The sequence below is a fragment of the Suncus etruscus genome, chromosome 9 (assembly GCF_024139225.1).
Source record: "Suncus etruscus isolate mSunEtr1 chromosome 9, mSunEtr1.pri.cur, whole genome shotgun sequence".
Lineage (NCBI taxonomy): Eukaryota > Metazoa > Chordata > Mammalia > Eulipotyphla > Soricidae > Suncus > Suncus etruscus.
Genome location: NC_064856.1, coordinates 107,948,844 through 107,957,823, shown reverse-complemented (window position 1 = coordinate 107,957,823; position 8,980 = coordinate 107,948,844).

The window sequence follows — 8,980 nt, the reverse complement described above, 5'->3', positions numbered from 1 at the left end:
GGCTTAGGGGGCCACATAGGATGCCAGGAATCAAACAGGTATTGGCCATATGCAAACTCCTGAATCCCAGTACTATTTTTCTGGTTCTTTCTTTCCACTTCTCTCTCCCTCCCACCCTCCCTCCCTCCCTTCTTCCCTAGTCTCTTTTTTCTTTCCTCTCTCCTTCCTTCCTCCCTCCCTCCTTCCTCCCTCCCTCCCTCCCTCCCTCCCTCCCTCCCTCCCTCCTTCCTTCCTTCCCTCCCTCCCTCCTTCCCTCCCTCCCTCCCTCCCTCCCTCCCTCCTTCCTTCCTTCCTTCCTTCCTTCCTTCCTTCCTTCCTTCCTTCCTTCCTTCCTTCCTTCCTTCCTTCCTTCCTTCCTTCCTTCCTTCCTCCCTCCCTCCCTCCCTCCCTCCCTCCCTCCCTCCCTCCCGGAGTCTTTCCTGAGAGCAAAGCCAGGAGTAAGCCCTAAGTATTCCTGGGTGTGCCCATCCCTAAAAAAGGAGGAAAAAAAATCAATAATAAATAAATAAATAAATAAATAAATAAATAAATAAATAAATAAATAAATAACAAGTAACCCTGCAAAACATGTCTCCATACCCCATCCCCAAGAGTCTTTTTTTTTTTTTTTTTTGGTTTTTGGGCCCACACCCAGCGGTGCTCAGGGGTTACTCCTGGCTGTCTGCTCAGAAATAGCTCCTGGCAGGCACAGGGGACCATATGGGACATCGGGATTCAAATCAACCACCTTTGGTCCTGGATCGGCTGCTTGCAAGGCAAACGCTGCTGTGCTATCTCTCCGGGCCCAAGAGTCTTTTTTTTTTAAATAAATTATCTTATTTAAACACCGTGATTACAAATATAATTGTAGTTGTATGATTACAGTCATGTAAAGAACACCCCCCTTCACCAGTGCAGGATTCCCACCACCAATTTCCCGGATCTCCCTCCTCCCCACCCCACCCACACCTGTACTCAAGACAGGCTTTTTATTTTCCTCATTCATTCAAATTGTTATGATAGTTTTCAGTGTAGTTATTTCTCTAACTGCACTCATCACTCTATGTGGTGAGCTTTATATCATAAGCTGCACCTACATGGGAAGATGGGGGGAAATAAGGGTTGGGACTGAGGCAGTAAAATATTAGAAATGAGATTTGTAGGACAGTATCAAGGTCACAATACAAGATGGATGTTATGGATATATAAAATATATGCATACAATACTATCAATAGGAAAACAAGGAGAAAAAAATTCCAGTGACTATCCCAACATAAACCAGTGCTAGAACGACCCACCCTCCTCACAAAGCGCATTCCCATTAGTGTAGGGAGAGGTAGGGGGAAGCCTGAGGACCACTAAGAGTCCACCTGAACCCACTTCTGGCCATCTGAGCTGGCACCCAGGGAAGGCCTGGAGTCAGGGGAAAAAGACAAGGATGGCTGGGGCCTGCCAAGCCTCCCAGCACTCCCCAGGCCAGGGAGAAGGGCTCCGGTATGGGGCCTCCCCAAACCCCATACCTGGCAAGAGCTGGTCTCCAGAATCAAGGAGGAAACCGGAAGCCAGATGTCTGCCCGCCACACCCGGCTACTCTCAGGGGTTACTCCTGGCTATCTGCTGAGAAATAGCTCCTGGCAGGCATCGGGGACCATGTGGGACGCCGGGATTCGAACCGACCGCCTTAAGTCCTGGAACGGCTACTTGCAAGGCAAACACCGCTGTGCTATCTCTCCAGACCAAGAGTCTTAAGTCTTGATGCCATCAGTTGACCTACTTTTCTGACCTTTTACTTTTTTGGTTGTTATTTTGAGTTTACCCCTGTGATGTGCTATACCCAAGGTACTACTTGCAGGGGGTCATTCTAAGCAACACTTAGAGACCATGTGGTCCCTTTATCGGGTCAAACCTGGATGTCCTACCATCTCCTGGGCTCTACTGGTACTTTGGAGCCTCTGTTCATGGGAGACATTATTGAGCAGGGCTGGGACTTTCCTCTCATCAATTTGAACTTTTCTTTATTTTTTTGGTCTTTGGGCAACACTCAGTGGGTCATTCCTGGCAGTGCTCATGGGGCCATATGGAATACCAGGAATCAAACCCTGATGTGACTACATGCAAGGTAAATGCCCTATCCACTGTACTATCTCTCTGGCCCCTTAAAATTTTCTTTATGCTCTGTTGTAGGCATTTGGAGCAGTTAAAAATCCAAGCTCCGGGGACCAGATCAATAGCACAGTGACGAGGGAACTTGCCTTGCACATAGTCCACCCAGGTTCATGGTCCTCTGAACCTGCCAGGAGTAATCCCTGGGCACAGAACCAGGAGTAAGCCCTAAGCACTACTAGGTGTGGATCCCCACCAAGAAATCCAAGCTCTGGACCCTGAAAAGTAGCCCGGAATTAGGATACTTGTCTTGCAATGTGACTGACTGGGTCGAATTTCTGACATTGCGAACTAAGCACTGCCATGAATGATCCTTGAGCACAGTGTCAGGAGTAAGCCCTGAGCACTGCTAGGTGTGGCTCACCCCACACACATACCTATCCCCACAAATAATCTAAACTCTGGGGCCAGGGATATGGGCCAAGGGTTACTCGATTTGCATGGATGAGGCCCTGGATTCTAGCCCTGACACACTTATGCCCCTCAAAATAGCTCAAGCTCTGAGAACCTCAAAGACAATTCAGCTTTGGAGTCAAGGGTCAAATCTTGGATGTGCCAGGATCCAGGTTCAGCCAGGTTCAGAATGGCACTGACAGTGAAAAATGTCCAGTATCACCTTGGAAGCCAAACCATTGGGCCAGGGTAGCTTCTTATCACTAGCCCTGAACATGAATTATCAGTTGTCCAAGTATTACCAGGAGAGGACCCCAGGCACCCATGTTTGGGAGCTCTGTTTGGGAGTCCCCTCTCCCCCTGCCAAGTCCTGAAAGGCTCACACCCTGGAGGCAAATCCTGTGGGTTCTGATCTGTCCAGGAGGGCTGGCTGGGACTGGGGCTTCATGGCTGAGTCCCTGCCTCGAATGTGTGAGTGTGTGAGACCTTGAATGGGTGAAAGGCCCTGAACCCCAAAGAAAGTGGGAGCATATCTGTGCGTGTGCAGGAGTGAATTCTGCACCTCAGGGAAGCCCAATGCTGGGTGGAAGCGACACAGAGCAGACCTGGGGCTTCAAGAAGAACAAAGGAGCAGAGTTTGTTCCAACACCCCTGCATGGACAGTATCTCCACAGTTTTCCATGACATCTGGAGTCATAGCTATTTTTTGGGGGGGAGGGGGGCACACCCACTGGCACTCAGGGGTTACTTCTGCCTCTGTGCTCAGGAATTACTCCTGGCAGTTTCAGGAGACCATATGGAATGCCCAGGATTAAACCCTGATTGGTGGTGAACAAGGCAAATGCTCTTTGTTTTTGGTTTGGGGTCACACCTGGAAATGTTTAGGGGTTACTCCTCACTCTGCACTCAGGAAGTACTCCCTCTTGGTGGTGCTCAGGGGAACCCTGTGGGATGTCGATCAAGACTGGTCAGTTCCATGCAAGACAAGCGCCATATATGTCGTACTATGGCTCAGGCCCCTTGACTCTTTTTTTTTTTTTTTTTTTTTTGGTTTTTGGGCCACACCCGTTTGACGCTCAGGGGTTACTCCTGGCTATGTGCTCAGAAATCGCCCCTGGCTTGGGGGGACCATATGGGACGCCGGGGGATCGAACCGCGGTCCTTCCTTGGCTAGTGCTTGCAAGGCAGACACCTTACCTCCAGCGCCACCTACCCGGCCCCTGACTCTTTCATTTGTTGTTTTGCTTTGCTTTGTTTTGATCATACGTGGCATTGCTCAGAGCTGAATCCTGGCTCTGTGTTCAAGGATCACTCTTTTTTTTTTTTTTTTTTTTTTTTTGGTTTTTGGGCCACACCCTGTGACGCTCAGGGGTTACTCCTGGCTATGCGCTCAGAAGTTGCTCCTGGCTTCTTGGGGGACCATATGGGACGCCGGGGGATCGAACCGCGGTCCGTCCTAGGCTAGCGCAGGCAAGGCAGGCACCTTACCTCCAGCGCCACCGCCCGGCCCCTCAAGGATCACTCTTGATCCCTGTGTTTGAGAGAATATGGGGTGTTAGGGATGGAAACCAGGTCAACTACCTGAAAAGCACGTATCCTACCCACTGTACTATCCCTCCAGTACCAGAATTTGGTGTTTTTATTTATTTGGGTTTTTTTTGTTTGTTTTGTTTTTTTGGGCCACACCCTGTGACGCTCAGGGGTTACTCCTGGCTATGTGCTCAGAAGTTGCTCCTGGCTTCTTGGGGGACCATATGGGACGCCAGGGGATCGAACCGAGGTCCGTCCTAGGCTAGCGCAGGCAAGGCAGGCACCTTACCTCCAGCGCCACCGCCCGGCCCCTATTTGGGTTTTTTTTAATTTGTTTGTTTTGTGATTGGCTGTACATACCAGAATTGCTTTCCTTTTAGAGAGAGACTCTGGCCAGAGAAAGAATCTAGTTCAATGGGGAGGTCGCTTGCCTTTCATACAGTCTACCCAACTTTGATCTCCCAGCACCCCCTATAGTTCCCTGAGCACAGAGCCAGGAGTAAGCCCTGAGCCCCTCCAATAAGGCTTCCCAAAACAAAAAGACAAACAAAAAGTTGGACTCAGGGTCTGCCTGCTGTGTGGCTGGGCCATGCTTGACTTATCACGTCCTTCCTTTGCTGCAAAATACTTAGGCTGCTTCTGTGTGGGAGCCACAAGAAATGCGGCTGCGAGCTTGGGGGTACAAACCCAGCCTTCAGTCCTTCTGCATCTTGTCCCAGGAGCAGTGGAGTTGCTGGGTCATATGCTAATTCTATTTTTAAGTTTTTGAGGAAATGCCAGAGTTTTCCACAACAGCTGTACCATTTCCATTCCCAGAATCAGTGCTCAAGGCCTCCCTGCACATTCTCCACATCCTGGCCAAAGCAAATAGGATTTATTTTCCTGCGAGCCATCATCCTGAGGCAGGGGAAGTGGTAGCTCATTGTGGTTTTTAGTTGTATTGCCCCGGTGATCAGTGAAATGAGCAATTGTTTTATTTTCATGTGCTGACTGGCCATTTGTATATCTTTTTTTGTTGCTGCTGTGTGGATTTGGCCACTTCTGGCAGTGCTCAGGGAATCAGTCCTTGTTCTGGGCTTGGGGATCATTCCTGGTTGTGCTAAAGGGGAGGGCTGGGCATTATATAGTGCCAGGGATTGAACCCAGATCAGCTGACTGCATGCAAAGTAAGTGCCTTACTTACTGTATGTACTGTCTCTTTAACCCCCCTATTTATATTTGGGTAGGTGTGATACCAAGAATTGAGCCAGAGTCTCAAACATACAGGACAATTGTTCTACTGCTCAGCTATGCAGACCCTCTTCTCAATTGTAAATCTTCTTTGGAGACCATCAAGTCTTGTGGGGGTAATAGGGTGCCCCTGGCAGTACTTTAGGCCTATTCTTCTTCATCATCATCATCATCATCATCATCATCATTTTATTTATTTACTTTTTATTTTTATGGTTTGGAGGTCATGCCTGGTGGTGCTCAGGGGTTACTCCTGGTTCTGCACTCAGGAATCATTCTTGGCATGTTTGGGGGGATCATATGAGATGCTGGGGATGGAACCCGAGTCGGCCATGTGCAAGGCAAATGCTGTACCTGCTATGCTATTGATTTAGCTCCCGCAACATACATATTTTTTAATTTTTGCAAAAAAAAAATACCTAAAAGAAAAAAAACATTATTGTGGCTGGAGCAATAGCAGAGTGGTAGGGCGTTTACCTTGCATGCAGCCGACTCGAGATAGATCTGGGTTCAATTTCCAGCATCCCAAAAGTCCTCCGAGCCTGCCAGGAGAGATTTCTGAGTGCAGAGCCAGAAGTAACCCCTGAGAACCACCAGGTATGGCCAATCCCCCCCAATAAAAAACCATTACATTTTTAATAGGAATTACATGGAATCTCTAGAGCCTAAAGTGACTGATTTATTTTTTTAGGGTGTGTTTTCACCCACAGTTCTGGATGACACTTTGTTGACCTTAAAATGTACCTAGTTGGGGGGCCAGAGAGATAGTGCAGTAAGGTCAGGGTTAAGGCACTTATCTTACATACAGTACCAGTTCCAGTTTTTGTTTTATTTTGTTTTGTCATGATGCCACATCCAGCAATACGCAGGGTTTACTCCTGACTCTGCACTCAGGAATGACTTCTGACAGTGCTCAGGGAACCAAATGGGATGCTGGGGCTCAAGCTTAAGTCATCTACACTGCAGGTAAACACCTTCCCAGCTGTACTGTCACACAGACCGAATATTTTTTCTTTTTATTGAGGTCTCATAATTGTTGTAGGCTTGACACCACATTTCACAATTGTGGTGTCCTCCACGAATCCCCTCACCCACACTTCCTGCCTGAATCACTCTGCTCAAAAGGGCTCACCCCAGAGGTTTGCCTCTGTTTCTATTTGTGGTTTGGAGCCATAGTGGTAGAGCTCAGGGCTTACCCTGCTTCTGCATTCAGGGTCACTCTAGGCAGAGCACAGATGCTCAGCGGACCCCACGCCAGTGCCAGGGATTGAAGTAGGGTCAGTGGTGCCCTCCCCACTGTAGCAGTTCTCCTGTCCCTGGACCTGTCTCTCTCTGTTTTGTTTTAATTTTTATTTATTTTTTGGTTATTTTGGGCCACACCCGGTGACACTCAGGGGTTACTCCTGGCTCTGTGGTCAGAAATCGCTCCTGGTAGGCTCTGGCGACCATACGGGATGCCAAGAATCAAACCCGGGTCTGTCCTGGGTTGGCCGCATGCAAGCGAAAGCTCTACTGCTGTGCTATCACTCTGGTCCCTCTTTATGTAATTAATTAATTAATTTTGGTTTTTGCGTCACACCTTGCAACACTCATGGGTTCCTCCTGGCTCTACATTCAGAAATCGCTCCTGGCAGGCTTGGGGGACCATATGGGAAGCCGGGATTCCAACCACTTTTTCTGCAAGGCAAACGTCCTACCTCCATGCAATCTCTCCAGCCCCTATTTTATTATTTTTTAATTTTTTTGCCACACTCAGTGGTACTCAGGGGTTACTTCTGGTTCTGTGCTCAGAAATTACTCCTAACAGGGGAATCATATGGGATACTGGGCATCGAACCCGGATTGGCCGTGCTCGAGGCAAATCCCCTACCTGCTGTACTTAGTAGTCTGATGCTTTCACTGTTAGAGAGAGGCTGACATTTCTGATCAGTGAAATCATCATAAGCACTGATGGGACTCAGAGGGCTCTTCCCATAATTTGCTCTCCAAGATAGCTCAAAATGAGCTACGGTAAAAAGACAAAAATTAATAGAGAAGGGGCTGGGGCAATAGTACAGCGGGGAGAATGCTTACCTTGCACACTGTTGGCTCAAACTCAATACCCAGCACCCCATGCGGTCCCTTGAGCCCTTCTAGGAGAGATTCCGGAGTGCAGAGCCACTGGTCAAGAATGGCTGGGCTTGACCTAAAAACAAACAAAAATTTAAAAAAATTTTTAAAAAGGGGCTGGAGAGATAGCACAGCAGTAAGGCCTTTGCCTTAGACGCAGAGCAACGGTGGTTCAAATCCCGGCATCCCATATGGTCCCCCAAACAATTTCTGAGCATTGAGAGCCAGGAGTAACTCCTGAGTGCTGCCGGGTGTGACCCAAAAACCAAAAAAAAAAAAAAAAATTTATTTGAAAAGCAGAGGGACTGGTGAGCAGCTCACAGGGTTTGAGTACATGTTTTGCATATGAAAGACCCAGGTTTGATCTCAGGCATTACCCAAGTACTTCCAGGATAGACCCTGAACACACAACCATTAGTAGCCCTTGAGCACTGTGGGTGAGACCCCCAAAACAAGCAAAACAAAACAAAACAAAAAAAGAACAAAGGGGCCCAGAGAGATAACCAGCGGCATTTGCCTTGCAAGCAGCCGATGCAGGACCTAAGGTGGTTGGTTCGAATCCCGGTGTTCCATATGGTCCCCCGTGCCTGCCAGGAGCTATTTCTGAGCAGACAGCCAGGAGTAACCCCTGAGCACCGCCGGGTGTGGCCCAAAAACCAAAAAAAAAAAAAAAAAAAAAAAAAAAAAAAATAGAACAAAGTATTAGTGTCTATTGGAACCATTTTATCTATATATGAAATTTCAAGTTCCTAACACAGTAAATGCCTGGCTGGAGTGATAATACAGAGGATAGGGTTCTTGTCTTGTAGGTGATGAACCCAGATTTGATCTCCAGCACCCCATAGAGTCCCCTTAGGGCTGCCAGGAGTGGTCCCTGAGTGCAGAGTCAGGAGTCAGCCTTGAGCGTCACCAGGTGTGGCCCTAAAACAAAAACAACAGCAAAAAAAAAAAAAAAAAAACTATTTCCAGAGTGGGGCTTGGCTTATTTTGCTTGGCCAAGCTCATGGTGTTTTGGGGTAACTCCCAACTCAACTCAAGGCAGGGCTGGGGGGTGGGGGAACCCAGCTGTGCTGAGGAGACCATCTGGTGCCAGAAATTGAAGCTGGGAAGAATCAAAGCATGTGCTCAGCTCTCTCTGCCGTCTCTCTGGCCTGTGGGAATTTTGAACCAAACCAAAGGGCCTCCAAGTCTGTTCCAGGGCTGAGGACGCTGGGACCATTTTTCTTTTCTTTACTTTTTTTGGTTTTGGGGCCACATATAGTGATCCTTAGAGCTCTGAGCTTCAGGATCACTCCTGGAGGTCCTCAGGGGAATATATGGGGTACCAGATTTCAAACCTAAGTTAGCTGAGTGCAAGCAAAGTAAGTGCTCTACCTTTTGTAGTATCTCTCTAACCCCCAAGTCTATTTACTATTTGTTTTTGGTTTTTGGGTCACACCCAGCAGCGCTCAGGGGTTACTCCTGGCTCTATGCTCAGAAATCGCTTCTGGCAGACTCTGGGGACCACATGGGATGCTGGGATTTGAACCACCGCCCTTGCCCTTCTGCATGCAAGGCAAATGCCTTAGCTCCATG